The following is a 19,654-nucleotide window of genomic DNA, read 5'->3' on the forward strand; positions in this document are numbered from 1 at the left end:
TGCAATACACATCCATAGTATGCGATCAACTAATGCAGGATAGTTAAAGCTAAGGATCCTGTAATCCATTTCTCAATGTGATATACACCATAAAAAGGCAACTGCAGTTAAAGGGGGGTTGATTTAAGAGGCTCCCTGGCTAATGACAGTCACAATTTCTAAATGTGCCAAAAATTAATTAGGACTCTGAGTCAGACTGTAGTAATCTCTGTGGCAATGGATTAATAAATACAACAAGACACTGTTCTGGAAGCTGCACTGACACACGGGGATACTCTGTATAAGCAGTGTCTTTCCATGATCATATTCTTCTCTTGAAGAATTATCTGTGTTTCCTGATTTGTCTTAATGATACTTGAAGGACTTTGCAAACAACCTGCTTAGGATAGAAAATGTTGAAATAAATCACAGGAGCCATCAGGTATAGTCCAAGTTTGGTGAGTTCTCCAAAGACATTTGCTATAGAAGATGCAGAAAAGTGTCAGTACCTTTATTTATGTTCTACAGCTAATTTCATGCTAATTTCATTTCTATACTGTGATTCCTTTTTCTGCATGTGTTGATATATGAGTTTCATGAGTTAATTCTCTGGTTTTCAATGCAGGCAGACTGGACATAAATCCCAGGGTTTTGTAGAAGAGGCAGTTGTTCCATGCTGCTTGTTATCAGCATGAGCACACTGCAGCCTTAGCTTATTTATCAAGATATTGCTGCCATGCTGCACATTTCCCAACAGACTTCATCTACCCCACAATAGCCTTTAATGGAAGGTGCATTACCCTCCTCGTGGTTTGTTTATAATTATTTTTATTAGGGTTTTTATTTCTCCAGGACTGACTGGGAGAAGAGTTTGGACTTATTCCTCATTGTATAAGTTACCCAGGCAAGGAAATTAGCCAGTGCTTACTAATCCAGGAGAAGCCTCATGGCATGAATTTGTTTGGGCAAGGTTGGCAACTTTTGAGTTTCCCATCTGTGTGTCCTAGGAATGGTGGAGCAAAAACTGGCTCTTCAGGTTGGCTGCTTCCTTCTGTTTTCTTTGGCCAATCTAATTCATAGTTTCCAGCTTGAAAAAGAGTTAATCATGGAGGAAGATTATTTGCTAAATAAAACAGACCATAGGGGATTTAAAAGACCCCATTTTAATAATAGTTAACATTTATTGAGGGCTTATTATGTGTCGTACTCATGTTAGGTGTTTATAGGCATTATACAATCTAATCCTCATAACAAGCTTATGAGTGAGTTAGTTACAATTTCTATTCCAGTTTCACAAAGAAGGAAACTGAGGTTTAAATTGTATATTAAATTATATAATGTGTGCCACATTCTCACATCTTTAGGAGCCAGAATTCTGATACACAGGAATTAACCCCAGGGCCATGTTCATAACCACTACATTTTGCTGCCTTTAATGTTGACCTTCATTGACTCTCTGTCCCTTTTCCTCCTCTTTAAGTTTCATATAGGAATTATCTCCTAGCTTCTTAATTTGTATTCTATTTCCCAGGATGGATCTCACCTGGTCACTCTAGTATAAAGATAGTACCTGTTTGACTTGATCAGCTTTGGCCCAGAATATATTATCTTCAAGAGGCAAAATACATTATCTTCAAGAGGCAACTCCTGTATGATTGTGGCTTGGTCTCTTGGGCAAGAAAGAACAATCTCAGCGAACCGATCCATTACTTTGACCTTGTATAAATGTATCCTCAGTTACTGAGTATCTGATAACAAGAGCCTATTTTATTTTATTTTATTTTATTTTATTTTATTTTATTTTTATTTATTTTTTATTTTATGAGACGGAGCTTGCTGTGTTGGCCAGGCTGGAGTGCAGTGGTGCAATCTCGGTTCACTGCAAGCTCTAACTCCCAGGTTCACATCATTCTCCTGCCTCAGCCTCTCAAGTAGCTGGGACTACAGGCGCCCGCCACCTCGCCTAGCTAATTTTTTTTGTATTTTTAGTAGAGACAGAGTTTCCCCTTGTTAACCAGGATGGTCTCAATCTCCTGACCTCGTGATCCGCCCGCCTCAGCCTCTCAAAATGCTGGGATTACAGGCGTGAGCCACTGCGCCTGGCTGCAAGAGGCTTTTTAACAGCAAATATTGAGCCCAGTGTAGCTCCAGCTGGACAGAGTCATGAGGTGAGGTGGCAGAGACTAGCCCCCTCTCCCTTCTTTCTATGGTAGTAGAATGTCTAATTTTTAACTAGCTACAAGCCTGCCCAGATAAGACTACATTTCTTATACGCCCTTGGAGTTTGATATAGCCATATGACTAAGTTCTAGACAATAGAATGTGAGAAGAAATAACACAATTTGTGGAACATGATGACAAAGGAAGAGATAGCTTTTCCTCTTCTACTTTCTTTCCTACTGGATGGCTGGAATGTTACTGTGGTAGTCAGCTATGTCAGACCATGCAGACAAGGACAGCAACACCCTTGGAAATGTGGCGGAACAAGGTACAAGAAGCCACATCCCTGGACCTGACAGAGCAGAGTTGCCATTTTGGGGTGGACTGCCTGCCCTCTGAGTGTTACCTGAGAGAGAAAGGTCATTCTACCTTGTACGTACGACGTTAACTTTCTTAGAGTTACAGCAGCTGAAACCACGCCCAAACTACCATAGGTAGCTTAATCTGACCCACGTATTTCCCATCTGTTTCAGAATCTTTTTTGTAATCCGCAAAGGAAGCCAAAAGAAATATTATGAAAATGGTAAAAAAAAAATTGGAAAATATAACATAAGTTATATTGAGGGTAGCAAAGTGGATGACTGCACTGGAAGAAAAACGTTTTTTCAAAAGGGGCCAAAATATCAAGATGAGAAGTGCACTCATCTTACCTGTCACCTGAGTCCTAGACATTTAATCTGCATTATGTCAAATACCCAAAAGATGAGCAGATGACTTAGTCATTCATCACGGTATTTAGTTAGATTTCAATAAAACATAAAAATACGAACATTAACAGATTCTATGCATGGTGCCCATGCACTGCTTTTAAAATTTCTGTGGACTGAAGAAAGACCTGGGAGGCTTTTTAGATACGTAAATTTCTTGGTTCCATCCCAAATCTGAACCATGTGTGCAGTTCAGGAATCTGTCTTTGTGAACTAACCAGGTGATTTTCTGGCTCACCAAAACACCTAAACCTGCAATATATTGAGGTTTGCAAAGAATATTATAACAATTAAAAATAGTAATAATTATAGAAACATTAAAATCATATGCTTACCTATCTCGACAAGTATTTATCGAATTGCTGCAATTAATAATAATATTATCTACAGTGAATGGAGTATTTATATTTTCGGGGGACTATATAAAATTCTTGACTTATTATTTCATTTTGTTTTCACAATAAAAAGTCAGTCTTTAAAATTATCATTTTTCAGATGAAGACTCTGAGGTTTAATAAGTTTAGATAGACTTGCTCACAGGCTAAGTTAAAAAGTGATAGCATGGGGCCATTTCTGGATTTTTCTCCCTTCACAGTCCAGGGGTTTGACTCTTAGACAGGAAGGTCTTTCACGGAATCTTGGAGCCATCATCATTCAGAGAGAAAAATCATGGCTCAAAGGTTATTCAAGTAAGCAGTAGTGAGCACATAGGTGTTCAGCATGTCTGTACCTGCCATTTGCAAGATATCATATAGGATTTGTGAAAAGACGTGAGTTCAGGGATTAGAATAAAAGAGAGAACATAAAAACACATTTTCTGAGTTAAAAGGCCAAGCTTTGTATAAATCATTTTAGCGATTTTAAACACACACACACACACGTGCACACGCACACACACACACACACAGACTTTAGAGATGTAAAAATACTTACAGTGGGTTCCCAAGATTGTGACAACTCTAGTTTCAGAATTTTAAATTCATAAGGATTTAACAAAATCTTGTGAATAGTTTCAAATTTATAGTTTAATTTTATTGATTTTTTTGTCTGCGTTTGGCTAAGTTATGGTCACATTTTTCAATTTTTTTTTTTTTTTTTTTTTTTTTTTTAAAGATGAAGTCTTGCTCTGTCTCCCAGGCTGGAATACAGTGGTACTATCTCAGCTCACTGCAACCTTTGCCTCCTGGGTTCAAGGGATTCTCGTGCTTCAGCCTCCCTAGTATCTGGGACTACAGGTGCACACCACCACTCCCAGTAAATATTTTGTATTTTTTGTGGAGATGAGGTTTTACCATGTTGGCCAGGCCAGTCTCAAAATCTTGACCTCCAGTGATCAGCCGGCCTCAGCCTCCCAAAGTACTGGGATTACAGATGTGAGCCACCACACCTGGCCTACATGTAATATCTGTGGGTGTGTGTCATACACATCCAGACATAAAGACACACACAAATCATTTATATATGCACTTCCACATTTGTATCCCAGCTCTATAGTGACAGAAAGCATGACGTGGATTACAAATCCATTTTAATTTAAGATGAATACTTGTGTATTTTCTTAATTTAAAATAATACTTGCATAAGGACACCAGTATACATCAAATTTTAATGGGATTCTTAATTACAGAAGGAAATTAAACAAAGAAATTAACATAAAAGATGTTACATTTAACTCAAAGACCTCAATGTATTTTATGCTTTTGTTTTATAGTAAGAATTTTTAACCAACCGTACTACCAGGTAGAGGAAAAAAGTCTTCACTTTCAATAAAAATAAAAATGCTAGAATTAAATAGATTAGTATCTAATATTATACCTTCATTTATTTTATGTGCAAAATTATCTTAAATATTTGTTATGGATGAAGTGGCTTTCTACCAAATTGGGCCTTTTCATAGTAGAAAATGTTAACATAAATTGTAGCATAAATCATTGCCTCATAGAATACCAGAAGGCGCATATAAAAACCCATATCTTTACTGCACATATTTTCCATTAACCATAATCTATTAGTAATTGAAGTTCATTACAAATTCTTGTAGACTTTATTGCTACGATGCGGCATGACATACCGGACCTGGCTTGCATAACAAGAAGTCCTTGCTGGGAAATATCCTATTAACAATGACAGTGCATTTGTCATTGTGATAATAAACCTGAGAGCTGTCTGTAGACTATAAATTATCAAGGCGCCATTGTGCTGCCCTGGCTTGAAGGTTTGTCAGTGTTTCCATTTTAAACCCTTGATTTTCAGTGAGTTGTAACTCAACTATCGGAATCTGCAGTGAGCTGCAACTTTACATCCAAGGACTCAGCTCGTGACTTTTTTGAAACAATTCTTAAATATGACTTACATTTTCCTATCAGGAAGAACAGAGGTCTGCTGGCTTGAGCACAATAGTATCAAAGAGATCTGCAAAACATATTCACTTCTGGCCAAAAAAAAAAAAAATATATATATATATATGTTTAGATCTGGTCCAGAATACCTATGGATATTTAAAATCAGAGTTTGTAATGGTCCCTTTTTTATGCCTTAAAAGGACATTATTTATTTTTTAGAAGGGTAACAACTAAAAGCAAATGTCAGACTTTCAAGGTAACTACATATGTCAGGGGATTTTTCCTTTCATGCAAGAGCCTCCATTTCCATCCCTTTCAGATTAATAATTTGAAAAATAGAAGAATTTACATGGAGCAGTGAGACACATTGCTGTCAAGGGAGGGGAACATTTGAGAAGCAGATGTATATTTGAAACAGAAATACTAATGATTGTGTAAATAGATGTGCCTTTGGCTTGGAGGTGAGCTTTACCAGTCTGTGACATTTCTCAGCCAAGGAGCTGGAAGCACGCAGAACCAGAAAATGCTTTCTGCATTACATGAAGGACTGGTTCCACAACCTGCAATCTTTCTTGCCTCAAACTGGGCTGGTAGACAATTACAATTACTTGAAAAATTTTCCCAATTCCCATATTAAGGGCATTCACTTCTATGGATACACTGACAGCAACTAAAACTCTCGAGTCTTAAGGTTCTATAGAGGGTGATTAACTGATCTGAGTATTAGGACACCAGTTGCATACAAGCCTGGATGCTGGGTACCACATGAAAGGGAAAAGTGAAGAAAAAGACTGGCTTCAGCTCTCAGAAAGGTTGCTAATTCCTAAGGAAGACTGACAAGTAAGAACACAAATATTATACAAGACAGAGTGAGATGTAAATGGAAAATTGAGCTGTAAAAATTACTTGAGGAAAGGTAAAGCGATTAATTTTTACTAGAGGCCTAAAGAAACAGACTTCATGGACAGGACACATTTAAGCAGTATCTTCAGGAGTGTCATCATTTTAGAGACCACCATACTCCCCGCTTCCACCCCTCACCCCACCATGTAACACAATGCCCTTTCCTGGGATGCGTTACAATGTGAGGAGAATAAGACATTCCTACTATAGGAATGACCTAGACTAGCTTGGATGGGGTGGACTAGCAGATATTTGCCCAACTTCTAACAATTACAAATACAAAATAATTTTCAGAGTATACCAATTGCTTAGAGTGATTGGGAACAACCAAAGCGTAGCCAGCTAGAATAAACCTTCTTTTATTTTAGGGAAATCCTAATGTCTGGGTCCTTCTAGATCCCTTTTAACGAGACACTGGGCCTTCAGTTTTACTCAGTCACTAAGTGAGAGAAAACACAGCACATATTCGTTATATTGAATTTATTCTCAAATGTGTTAAAGAAAAATTAAATAGTTCAGACAATATCAAATCAGTGCTTTGGGTAGATAATTAACTGAGACTACATAAAAAATCCCAAATCTGTGTCCCAGACACTATGCTAAATGATTGCAAATCATGAAGTAGGTTTTAATATTTCCATTTTATAGAATAGGAAACTGAAACTTAGGCAAATGATAAGTTCTGAGACAGGTTAAGATTTGCCTAATACTAAAGAGCTATTTGAAGGTACCACAGAAATTCAAGCTTTGGCTTCCTGACTGCATGGGCAGTCAGACCATGACCTCTAGCCTCCATACACTTCCACTGTTGTCTTTTAGTCTCAAATAATAAATAGGAGAGAGCATTAAGAATGTTAGTTCTCGCCCTCCAAAACTTAGTTCCTATTACCAATTAAATATCTTTCAAGTTTTTTCTTTTCTTTCTGAAATAATTTGACTGATGCTCTTCAGATATGTACCATTCTGCTTCAATTTTGTCCTCAAGAGCTATTTCAAAACAGTGATTTCATGTCAATATAAAAGCAAAATAGGCCGGGCGTGGTGGCTCATGCCTGTAATCCGAGCACTTTGGGAGGCCGAGGTGGGCAGATCACGACGTCAGGAGTTCGAGACCAGCCTGACCAACATGATAAAACGTTGACTCACCTAAAAATACAAAAATCAGCCAGGCATGGTGGCACGTGCCTGTAATCACAGCTACTCAGGAGGCTGAGGCAGGAGAATCACGCGAACTCAGGAGGCAGAGGTTGCAGTGAACTGAGATCGCACCACTGCACTCCAGCCTAGGCGACACAGCAAGACTCCATCTCAAAAAAAAAAAAAAAAAAAAAAGGCAAAATAAGTAAAATGTTATTTTCTCATAAAGGTTATTGATTATATCAAAATAATGTAATATTCTCTGACTTATTTAGAACAAAATTCATAATTCAGAATCCAATTCTCTTTTGAAAATAGCTCTGGTCTTTGGGACAATCATGCATATAAAATTTGCTCACATCTAGATAAAAGTTCCGCCACTTTAAATTCAAACTCCTTCCTAGTGCTCTAATACATTACATATTTTTTTCTATCAAGTTTAATGTCCTTTCAGAGTGGTGAACATGACTTGCAGAGTATACAATGCACTGAAAGATTCTCAGCTAACAGAGTATGGTCATTTTGATTCCAAATGTTTGCCCAGGCAATAGTTTGCCATTTGGAACCAACCCAAAAGCCAGCAAAAGCATGATGGGCCATCTGCTCATTCTTCCTTTCTTGTTTTCAAGAATTTAAAACAATTATTTCCATTCATAGAGCTTTTTACTTTCAAAGCATTTACCAATTCCTGTGCATATAATTTCATTTGTCAACTTAAGCTTTCCACTAAAATAAAAATAGATAATTCAGGGGAAAGTGAAAATCTAACATTTCTCTTATCCAGTGATATCATCAGTTTTTTTTTTCTTTCTTTCGTGGAGAACCAAAGAACAGGGGCATCAAATACCCCTCAGGGATAAAGCACATGACTTCAGTAAGTAATGTTTTGCTCTCCCTGCCTGGCCAAGTTCCTATGCCCTCATGAGCCAAAGATGGTTCAAACTCAGAATAGGGAGGAGAGGAATTGGAAAAACAAGAATGTTAGATATAAGAGGGAACAATTGCTTGTTGTTGAGGGTTGGGAGAGAACATATGCTCAACTTTATGCCTTCATGTCTAAAACACCAAAAGCAACGGCAACAAAAGCCAAAATTGACAATTGGGATCTAATTAAACTAAAGAGCTTCTGCACAGCAAAAGAAACTACCATCAGAGTGAACAGGCAACCTACAGAATGGGAGAAAATTTTTGCAATCTACTCATCTGACAAAGGGCTAATATCAAGAACCTATAAAGAACTCAAACAAATTTACAAGAAAAAAACAAACAACCCCATCAAAAAGTGGGCAAAGTATATGAACAGACATTTCTCAAAAGAAGACATTCATACAGCCAACAGACACATGAAAAAATGCTCATCATCACTGGCCATCAGAGAAATGCAAATCAAAACCACAATGAGATACCATCTCACACCAGTTAGAATGGCAATCATTAAAAAATCAGGAAACAACAGGTGCTGGAGAGGATGTGGAGAAATAAGAACACTTTTACACTGTTGGTGGGACTGTAAACTAGTTCAACCATTGTGGAAAACAGTGTGGCGATTCTTCAAGGATCTAGAGCTAGGAATACCTTTTGACCCAGCCATCCCATTACTAGGGATATACCCAAAGGATTATAAGTCATGCTGCTATAAAGACACATGTACACATATGTTCATTGCGGCACTATTCACAATAGCAAAGACTTGGAATCAACCCAAATGTCCATCAGTGACAGACTGGATTAAGAAAATGTGGCACATATACACCATGGAATACTATGCAGCCATAAAAAAGGATGAGTTTGTGTCCTTTGTAGGGACATGGATGCAGCTGGAAACCATCACTCTCAGCAAACTATCGCAAGAACAGAAAACCAAATAGCGCATATTCTCACTCATAGGTGGCAATTGAACAATGAGATCACTTGGACACAGGAAGGGGAGCATCACACACCGGGTCCTATTGTGGGGAGGGGGTAGGAGGGATAGCATTAGGAGATATACCTAATGTAAATGACGAGTTAATGGGTGCAGCACACCAACATGGCACATGTATACATATGTAACAAACCTGCACGTTATGCACATGTACCCTAGAACTTAAAGTATAATAATAATAATAAAAGTTTAACATAAAAAAAACTTTATGCCAAATATGTGCAGTAACACAAAAGTCCATTTTAAATTTAGAGATATGATAGCACAGCATATCTGGCTTCCATGCTGGGTGAAGCCCAGGAAGATAGCAAACTTCACGAAGAAATTTTTCTGTCATCACGGGCAGCTACTGTAGAGTAAAACTGTCACTTCTAATATGGCATAGCCAAGCCTGAAGGGGAAGGGAGGAGCCACAGAGGACACTACACTCCAAGGTGTGTATTTCTACAGGCTCAAATGTGTCTGAGACAGCATTCCAAAGATTCCTCCCACTGTACCTACTGCCACCCAAATGGGTGCTGTGAAAGGTCTGAGAGGTTCCTCAATGAATCTTATGTTTATGATGAGGAGATGCAGCCCTAGAGGGCAGAACTGCTGGGGTACACTAAACCTTCTAAAGTCCTTTTCAGATCACATCTTCTAACTATCCTCACTTCCTAAAACTCTTCCACTGTGAATTTTAGAAGTTCTTGTCGCTTATCATTAACAGAATTGGTATTCTCCATCCCCTGTGTTCCAGAACCTGGTCCTGTCTTGAGGATACCATTTTCCCCATAGCCCTTTCAAATGATAGCTCTTATCCCATTGCATTGTTGTAAGCCTCGCTTGAAGGAAGGATGGTGTCCTCTTATCTCTTCATTGTCACTTCCTTCCTATCTTCTCTTCTTTCTCCATGAAAACAATCGACTTTGAATCTCAGGTCATCAGCCTATTCCAAATACCAGTCCTCCTTGTTTCTGTTATTAACTCATACTTGGAGACCATTTTCTCTTAATTTTTGAGGATTTTTGATCCTGGCTCATTGTCCCTCTTTTTCATACCACTCCTGCTTTTTGGTGATTTCAATTTCCCTCCAACCTAATGTTATCCTGCTAATATCCTGGCTTCTAAGTCACTGACCTCCTCTCTTCCTGTGTTCCTCTCATCTATATTTCTCAGCCATTTGCTCACATTTGCTCTCTTGTCTTACCCTAACCACGTGCCCTCCATATTTTCCATTTCCAGCATCACATTCTGCTATGTTTCCAGCCCACTCCCTCCAGGAACTCCTCTCCAACCTCCCTTTGACCCCATAAGAATCTACAATTTTTCAGTGATATCAATTTACACTTTTCCTGGCTTGCCTTCAATTCAATCCTTTTGTAATCCAGCTTAAATTCTGGTGACCAATAATTATAATCCCTCCCTTGCATGTATCCACAAATTTTTGGTCACTCTTTCACTTCATCATAGGCAAAAACACAGCCCTACTTAAATCTAACTCTTTGTCTGCTCCATGCCTGCAACTGTGCAACTGAACACGACTGAAGAAAAGCGTAAAACCATGGTGAATGGCCTCACTTTAAATTCATGACCACTAATCTCAAGTGGGCTCTTAATGTTAACTGGAAAATATATTTCCATATCCATTTCTCTCTCACTCTACCAGTGGAGTATGTCATATTTTTAGTTCTTTCCTTAAACCTTCAATACCTCTTCCTCCATCCTTATTAGTTGGTGACTTGGTTCCTTCTTCTCAGCAACATATTTTACTGATAAAATAAAAGTAACCAGAAAAGAACTTCTGTAAACTCCAACCACATCTACTCGCTTGCCTGCACCTGTGCCTGTTATACTCTACTTTTCCTTCTGGTGCTGATATGATTCCGATAACTGGAGGAACACCCGGGTTCTTAGTCTGGCACCGATTTTGATAGTGACACAGATCCTGTGGAGTGGTTTTATGGAGCAGAGAGTTTAATAAGAAGGAAAGAAGAAGCTCCCCCATACAGAGACAGAGGGAGGGGAACTCCAAAGCTGCACGAGGAAACCCTGTGTGCTGTGGAAAAGTGACTGCTTATATAAGGAGGCTGGAGGAGGCAGTGTCTGATTTGTGTAGGACTCAGGGTATTGGTTTGACTAGGTATGGCCCTCCCACTCTAGCCTTTTGATATGCAAATGCAGGCCACCATGATGTTCTATACACCTGGGGATATGTGGGGGAGGCATGTTGTCAGGCACATGTTGGGCCAAGGGCCCAAGAAGACTGCAGAAATCGCCTTGTTTGGGTGGACCCAGTTTCTAATGGCTAGCATGGCCCATCTAAGAGCTGGGTTTTTCCTGCTAGACAAGAAACATTTCTGGAGTTGCTTTAAAAGAAACAAAAGCTTCCCAAGGAACCCTTTTCCTCTCTATCTGCCAAAAATAACTTCTTAATAACTCCTATAACAGTACCATAGATGCACTATCCATGCTTCTAGCTGATATGAGTGTCTCCACTTGTGCACCAAGTCCCAATTCCTCTGCACTGTCTGAAGACATCATGGCAGCAATTATACCCTCTTTTTCCAAACCATGTTTTTCTTTTCTCTATTAAGTCTTTCTCTCCAACATAATAACTTGCTTTTTATTCTTCTACCTTCTTTTTACCTCTACTTCATTCTTGAGCCACTATTTATTTCTGCCTTTCCCTTTACAGAAACTTTCCTGGAAAGTGTTTTCTGTCTTTGATAGGATTCATTTTCTTTCTTAATTCTTCCTTGATTCCACCCCCTGTTTTCTCCACACCACTCCATTAATGTTGCTCTTGGCAGCCCCATCAACTACCTCAGATCCAGTGGTAAGTCCTTGGTGCTCACCTTATTCCATCTACTAGCAGTATGTTTCATGGTCTATCTTGAAACACATTCTTCAATTGACTTTCCGGACACCCCCTACTCAATGTTTTGCCTCACACCTCATTTGCCACTACCTCTAAAGCTTCTTTTCGAGTTTCTCCTCATCTTCCTAACCTCTTAATATTGGAGTACCAAGGACTTCATTTTGGAATTTTTATTTTCCTGTTTATGCTCACTTTCATTCTCTTGGGGCTTTACATACTGCTTAAGTACTCGTGATATGCTGACAACTCTAGGATCTCTCTCTCTCTCTCTCTCTATGAATTCTAGATTCATAGAAGCAGCTACCTATGTCACACCCCCTGTTAAATGTCTAATAGGCTTACCAAGTTTAATGTGTCTAAATATTAAGCTTCTAATCTTCCTGACCCCATCCCTAAGCAAATATCCTCTATCTCATCTTTGCCCCATTTCAACTAATGCCATTCTTCCAGAAGCTCTGGCCAGAAACCTTGAATTCTTCTTGGAGTCCTTTCTATTTGTCACATCCTATCCCAAAATGATGCTAAATCTTTTCCACCTCTTTTCCTGAATGTCCTTTACCCAGAAAACTCATGACTCTCTTCTTTACCTCCATTGGCTCTTTACTTAAATGCCACTCTGAGGCCCTCCCTGACCTTGTATTTAAAACATCAACACCCTATTCTCAACACTTACTATCCATTTCCCTGCATTATTTTTCTCTGTAGCATATATCACCATTTTAAAAAATGTTATTTATTTATTTTGTTTATTGCCTGTTTGTCTCTCCCATCCTTCCACTGTCATATTATACACTCTTTGAAGATAGGGCATTGTTTTATTTGCTCACTGCTCTATCCCCAGTACCTAAAACAACATAACACATGGTAGGAACTCACTAATAGTTATAGAATATGTTAGGAATACCACTTTCAAGTAACCATTTTGAAGTTTGCATCCCCATCACCCATCCTGAATATCACAAGGTCTCTTGTCTACTCCCTGAGCGACAGGATCCCTTTGCTTTCCTGCTGAGAGTGAAGCAGTTCTGGAACGGGAAGCCCAGTAATGTACTCTTGCATGAAAGAAAGCCTGTGGTTTTGATGTGTTAAGGGCTTAGGTATGATGGTTCGCTAGCATTGAAGTGGTGGTGAATAATTCTCTTCCTCCCTGCAATGCAGCATTTTGGTAGATAACGACATCTTATTTTCAGTCTGAATCATTTCTGATGACCTGTTCATTTCTAACAGCATGCTCATTTTTCTGCATACCACAGTCAAAGGTTTTTGTTCATCTCTGCACTGCCCCGCCCCATCCCACTCACCTTTTCTAAAGTCAGCCTTGATCAGCCAGGGTCCCACTAGAAGTACAGAACCCACTCTGAGGAGTTAACACAAACACAGAGAATTGTTTCCACAGCTATATAGAATGCAGGGAGGATGCTGAGAAAGCATCGAGTACAGAGGGAGGCAAATCAGAAATGAATGATGGTAGGAAGATCCTACCCTAAGTCTGAAGGGACCAGAGGGGAGTGTTGTTACTGGAGCACTAGGGTGACAGTCACCTGGTGAAAAAAATGGAATCAGGGCTGCTCATCACAGGGTTTTCTGGAGACCAAGAAGAGAAACAGTGGCTTCTGGGAATCATACCATAAACGTAGAAGTGGGAATTTCTCCCTCCTTCCCACTAATGGAACATCCAATCTTCCATTAGTACCTTTCTTGGCATAGGATCCTGGAAAACACAGTCTGCAGGGGTCAGCTAGTCTTCTCCCTTCACTGCTTCCCCACCCTTTGTGAAACAGCAGAGCAGGGGTAAATTCGAGAAACAGATCTTAAGGTAAACAGCTCCATGAGCAGGCACGCAAGTTGGGATTTTGGTCATTTCTAGCAGTCAGAAGTTAATTGCCCCAGACGATCTGAAGATGCCTATAAGAATCTTCAAGATATGAAGTACAACCAAGCTTACTCTTAACAGCTTGGGGTAAGGTGGTGAGGTTTTGTTGTGGGGTGCTGACAGAAACTTAGGATAGTGCAGAAGGGGAGGAGAGGAGGGCCTCCAGCTTTGAGGCTGTTTCAGTTCCCACTAGGGTCATCCCTCTCTCACTAGGGAGCCCATTCTGTGGGAGGTCATGTCTGGGACTTGGGCACCAACACTCAGTTTCCCACTCACTTCCCATGTTCACAGTTGTTGGCAAACTTCCTTTGCATTAGTGGGGCTCTGATTTTCAAGAATCCAGAAATTCTCAAAAGGACTATTAAGCTATTAACTATAGTTCTAAAGGATCATATTGTGAAAGCTATAATTGCCTACAGTAGGTCCCAAATAGAAAAGTAAATATGAAACTTTCTTTTACAAAAAGTTAAATGATGGGAAATAACTAATTTTGATTAGTTCTCTGATTAACCTTTATCTCTTGACTTACTATCTGAGTAGAATGACAAACTGAATTGCAAACTGAGGAGAATCACATGACTTTCTGGATGGAACTGTACATATATTTTCATCTACCTGCAAAAATAGCATGTATGTTTATTACATCTCCCACCTAATAACAGATTATTTTATAGCTACTTTTTATTTAGTTAAATCTCAGCATTGACAGCTGGGTGCGGCCAGGAGAGGAACACAAGCTTAGAGGAATCCTAAAGAAGTTGATCATTCCCTACCTGTTCAATGCTGTGTTCCCAGCCCAAGGCAGATCCAAGCTGGCGGAGATAAAAAGCTTTAAACAGTATAAGTCAAAGATATTAAAAGTGTGGATGTTGCACTGGATTGGAATTTTTAATATCTGAGAGAAGCTGAAGAAGCAATGGGATTATCCAGTGGGGAGGATAATGAGTCAAAAGATCAAGGTTAATAGAAAACTGTTTTCTGCTTTCATACACCAAATCTAGCTCATTCAATAGTTAGGTTTTTCAGAGAACAAATAATCTTGTAGATTGTGATTACTGCTGTGAACAAGGTGAGATCAAAAGAGGTCTCTTTCAGGCAATTGTCTTTGAACCTGAGACCTGAGTGATGAGAACAAACAAAATAAACGGAGACCTAGAAAAAAACGTTCTTAGCGGAACACAGTGGCTCATGCCTGTAATCTCAGTGCTTTGGGAGGCCAAGGTGGGTGGATCACTTGAGGTCAGCAGTTTGAGACCAGCCTGGGCAACATATGAAACCTTATCTCCACTAAAAATACCAAAATCAGCTGGGTGTGGTGGCATGCACTTGTGATTCCAGCTACTTGAGAGGCTGAGGCAGGAGAATCACTTAAACCCAGGAGGCAAAGGTTGCAATGAGCTGAGGTCACACCACTACACTCCAGTCTGGGTGATAGAGTAAGACTCTATCTCAAAAAAATATATATATATAGTATTCTCATTTCATTAGTGGAAATAACATGAGTGAAAGTCACAAGGCAGAACCTTCTAGTGATATAGGTATGGACCAAAGTACTAGAAGCATCAGATGCATAGTATATCAGAGGGAGAGGTCATTGGAGAGTGCATTGGAGTCAGGGGCCTAATGCCACAGTGGCACTGAGCACTGGGCCTTGATTTTGAAATTAGTTATAAAGGAAATAAGAAGACATTAAAGCATTTGGAGCCACCAGATTTGTGTTAAAAAAAAATAATAATCCTGGATTTTCTGAGGTCAGTGTATTGCCGATGAGTAAGGTGGACATAGAGGCATGTGTTGGAAGCATTTTACTAGTTGAAATAAGACGTGGTAGTAGCTTGGCCTAGTGATAGTGGCAGAAGGCAGACAGGAGAGGGTCCCCTGTGAGACCTTCCCTTCAAGCTGAGACAGTTTAAAGCCTGGAAGCCAAGCTACAAGTCAAATCCATGGACTGGATTGAGAGTCTCCTTTCCCATTTGGTGGCTTTCTTCTGATTGATCCTCACCCTTTACCTATTTTACATATACCTACCCTTCCCTAACTGGTTTTCTACACTGTCATGCCCACCTTTGAGTGGTGCCTTTGTTTTAACCTTTTTTGCATACACATATGCACAAACCAGTTAGCATGTACTACCCATTCTGAGCTCATAAAAGCCCTGGACCCAGCTACACTGGGAGGGAGACCACCCAACTTAGGGTGGGGTTTCAGGGATGGTGGATATCAGGGAGAATTGGTAGGTAGAACTTTGACCACGTAGTGTGGGATTAATTAAGAAGCTATACCCTTGCAGACATTGGCAGGTCTGTGCTCCCTCTGAAGGCTCCAATGGAGAGTCTTTTCTTGCTCTTCCAGCTTCTGGTCACTCCATACATTCCTCAGCTTGTGAGGAACTGAGAGCTGTTCTGTCACTCAGTAGAATTCTTCTCTGCCCTCCTCACCCTTTGATTGTCAACATAACCTTATTCTTCTTGGATGCAGGACAAGGACATGAGAACCACCAAACACGGGTACGAGCCATAACACAGGCGGGCGGGGGCATGCCCAGCCCAGCCGCAGGCTGAGCATGGAACCTGCGGTGAGTGCAGGATCCAGGCTGGTGTGTAAGCCAGGTGTGGCCCAGCAGTGAATGGGGTACCTCCTGTGTCAGGCCCAGGACTGAGCAAGGCCCAGGTGGGGACATCACTGACTGTGGAGGTCCCTGGCTGGTAAAGTGACTGAGAAAAATCCTGCACACTAGGTTATTGGGAGAAGAAATAGAGAGATGGTGGATATCAGAGAGAATTGGTAGGTAGAACTTTGACCACGTAGTGTCGGATTAATTAAGAAGCTATAGTGGATGTTATTGATGCCCTGTTCTTGCCTTCTCTCTTGGCAGATTTCCCCTTTTTCCAGCTGCTGTGAGTGCTGGATGCTAGTTGCTCATAGCTGCCACCTTCTCTGGAGCTTTTCCCCAGCAAGACACTAGCTGCAGTGTTGGGGAGGTTAGGTCCTACAACCTCTCACTCCTGAGGAAGCTGGAAACCTGACATGTGGTAACAAAAGGTCAGTCTCCTTGCCTCAAGGTGGGATCAGCTGAGTGCACAATTTGCATTCCAGAGCTTCCTTATGGGATCATGTTGAATCTAGACTCACTCACATTTTTTGCCCAGCCCTCTCCTGTTTTTCTCGCTTCCCTTCTGAGAGGACTAATTAAATAAATCACTTGACTATCACTAAATCAATTTCAATATTATAAGTTACTTGAGAATTCTTGTCTGAACTTCTGCTTTTAGGGAACCCAACCTAAAAGAGAATTAATTTTCAGCAGATTACTTTTGACATGACTATGAGGTATCCAAGTAATGACATTAAATAAGTAGATTGATATAGGACTCAACCTTAGAGAGATAGAGTATTTTGGCATTAGTAGCATGTGAATAATATTAGCAGCCAGAGGAATGGATGGAATTTCCAAGGAGGTATGTAACTAGATAGGAGGGTTTAGGGCTGAGCCATGAGATCTCTGACATTTAGAGGTAGAAGTTAAGGATTCAGCAAAAGAGAGAGTGTCGTGTCTTGGAAACTGAAGAAACTCTATGTCTAGATTTTGAGGTTGTAATAGGGTTCTATCAAATGAAATTATATAAAGTATTAGACTAACTAGTGGTCACTGACTGTCTTCTTTAATATACAATATGCAGAAAATTCAAGAAATGTGATGTTCTGTTGAAGAAACTTTTAATCATTGATACCTGCAAACTGATACTTTCAGAGTCTTTATAATTCTAGGTAGAGTTATTTTATGTTAACTGCACAATTAACTTATGTCATCAATGAAGGTTTTTTCATTTGAATTAAGTCCCCAGTCCCTATAAAATGAGAATTTTCCTCATTTGCTGAAGTCTTCCAATTACTTTCTAAGTTGAATTAGTAGTACACTAAACTTTTATTTCCAGAGAAATGAGTTCAAGTAGAGGTCATCCATGCAAACGAGTTGAGTGATCTCAAACTAGCTTTTAAGGGTGTCAGAAAGTTCTATCTATATTGGTTTATTTTTAAAGGCAAAGGAAAGGTTAAAATATGGATTTGATGTATTTATTTAAAGTGAGGTTTGAAAATGACTGTACTTTTGTCTAAATCCCAGCACCCATCCAGCTACTTATCAGGGAGCAAAGTTCATGACAGGCCTGAGAATCCCAAGATGAACAGGCAACAAACCAAAGGTGTGAGGCAAGTATCAAGATCCCGTGAGTTCAAGACACTATGGACAGTGAGGCTATAAATTATGTAAGTTTACATAATACCAACATATAAGGCTTTTATTACTACAAAACCCAAAGCTCTCAATTCTTGTTTAGTCTCTGCAATATTTTGAGTTAGATGGTATTTTTTTCAGCTTAATAATGGTGCAAATGATTTTTTTAAAAAAAGCAAAGCAACTGGAATAAATCATCTTGCGAAAGTTGGCTCATGGTAGTTACCAATATACTAGTGTGGTGGACTAAATGGTGTTTCTCAAAAAAATATGTCCATGTCTTAATCTCCAGAACTTGTGAATGTGCCCTTATTTGGAAAAAGAATCTTTGAGGATGTCATTAAGTAAAGAATTTCAAGATGATATCAGCCTGGGTTATCTGGGTGTGCCTTAAATTCAGTGACCAGTGTCCCTGTAACAGGCAAAACAGGAGAAGACAAACAGAAGAAATCCACATGAAGACAAAGACAGAGATTAGAGTTTTGCAGCCACAAGCTGAGGAACATATGGAGCGACCAGAAGCTGGAAGAGCCAGAAAAGGCTCTCCACTAGAGCCTTCAGAGGGAGCACAGACCTGCCAACATCTTAATCTCAGATATCTGGCCTCCAGAGCTCTAAGAGAAAAAACTTTTTTTACTGTAAGCCACTATGTGTGTGGTGATTTGTCACAGCAGCCACAGAAAACAAATATAAGTAACAGCATTTAAACTGTATGATAACTATAACACAAATAATAGTAAAACATGGAACACGTACTCTGTGAGAGAGGTTACTGAGCACCTACGCACGTTCTACCGGCACTATGTACTCAGAACTATAGGTTCTTTTTGTCAGCTCAAGCTTATGAAACCCTAGGCAAGATTATCCCCATTTTACAGCTCATGAAATGGGGGTTCGAAAAGGTTAAAATATTTTCCAGAAGGCCATGACAAGTAAGTGAGACAGTGGGGATTTGTGTCCAAGTCTGTCTAACCTCAAAACCTTTGCTCTTTCTAATATACCATTTAGCTTCTTCCACCTGGGGCTCATTTATTTTAGACCACTTTAAAATTACAGTAAACTGTTCTCATAGCTAGATTAGTCTTATGCAAATATTGGCTGCCAGACAGAGATTTAATGTCATTAAAGGCACTGTAGTCATCTTTCTGCCTGAAAACATTTTTTTTCTGACATCTTCATTCTCTTTCTAGAGAAAGGTTACACGTCAACTATTGCCGAGTCGGACTTGCAACCTTCCTTGCTTAACATTGTCAGAAAGATTTTTAGAAAGCTGAAAACAAGTCCTGAGACTGACAAGTCAATCATAAGTAGTTATCAAAAAAAATAGGCAAAAGTTATATTTGTTGGGTATGAGTTCCTTGTATAACCTGTTAGACTAAGTTTGTCAAAGTCTGACCTAAACGCTTGGCGCGTTTGGGGAAGATTGAAAAAGTTTCCCTGTTTATCATTGTCAGAAGATGGACATTCCTTGCACT

The 19,654-nt window shown here is 39.6% G+C and overlaps 1 long non-coding RNA gene across 4 annotated transcripts; it reads left to right on the forward strand.

Annotated features, from left to right (window-relative positions):
• Positions 1 to 16,148: 16,148 nt before the first annotated feature.
• Positions 16,149 to 19,209, forward strand: LOC105492591 (uncharacterized). 4 transcript variants are annotated; one of them, XR_011609526.1, is made up of 4 exons: positions 16,149 to 16,178; positions 16,424 to 16,729; positions 16,821 to 16,987; positions 18,069 to 19,209. It is a non-coding gene; the product is annotated as an uncharacterized lncRNA (long non-coding RNA). The 4 variants fall into 4 exon arrangements; XR_011609527.1 differs by having other exon boundaries at positions 16,154 to 16,178; positions 16,424 to 16,452; XR_011609528.1 differs by lacking the exon at positions 16,149 to 16,178 and having other exon boundaries at positions 16,190 to 16,452; positions 18,069 to 18,211; positions 18,601 to 19,209.
• The last annotated feature ends 445 nt before the right edge of the window (positions 19,210 to 19,654 follow it).

This window comes from Macaca nemestrina, chromosome 11, assembly GCF_043159975.1.
Source record: "Macaca nemestrina isolate mMacNem1 chromosome 11, mMacNem.hap1, whole genome shotgun sequence".
Classification (NCBI taxonomy): domain Eukaryota; kingdom Metazoa; phylum Chordata; class Mammalia; order Primates; family Cercopithecidae; genus Macaca; species Macaca nemestrina.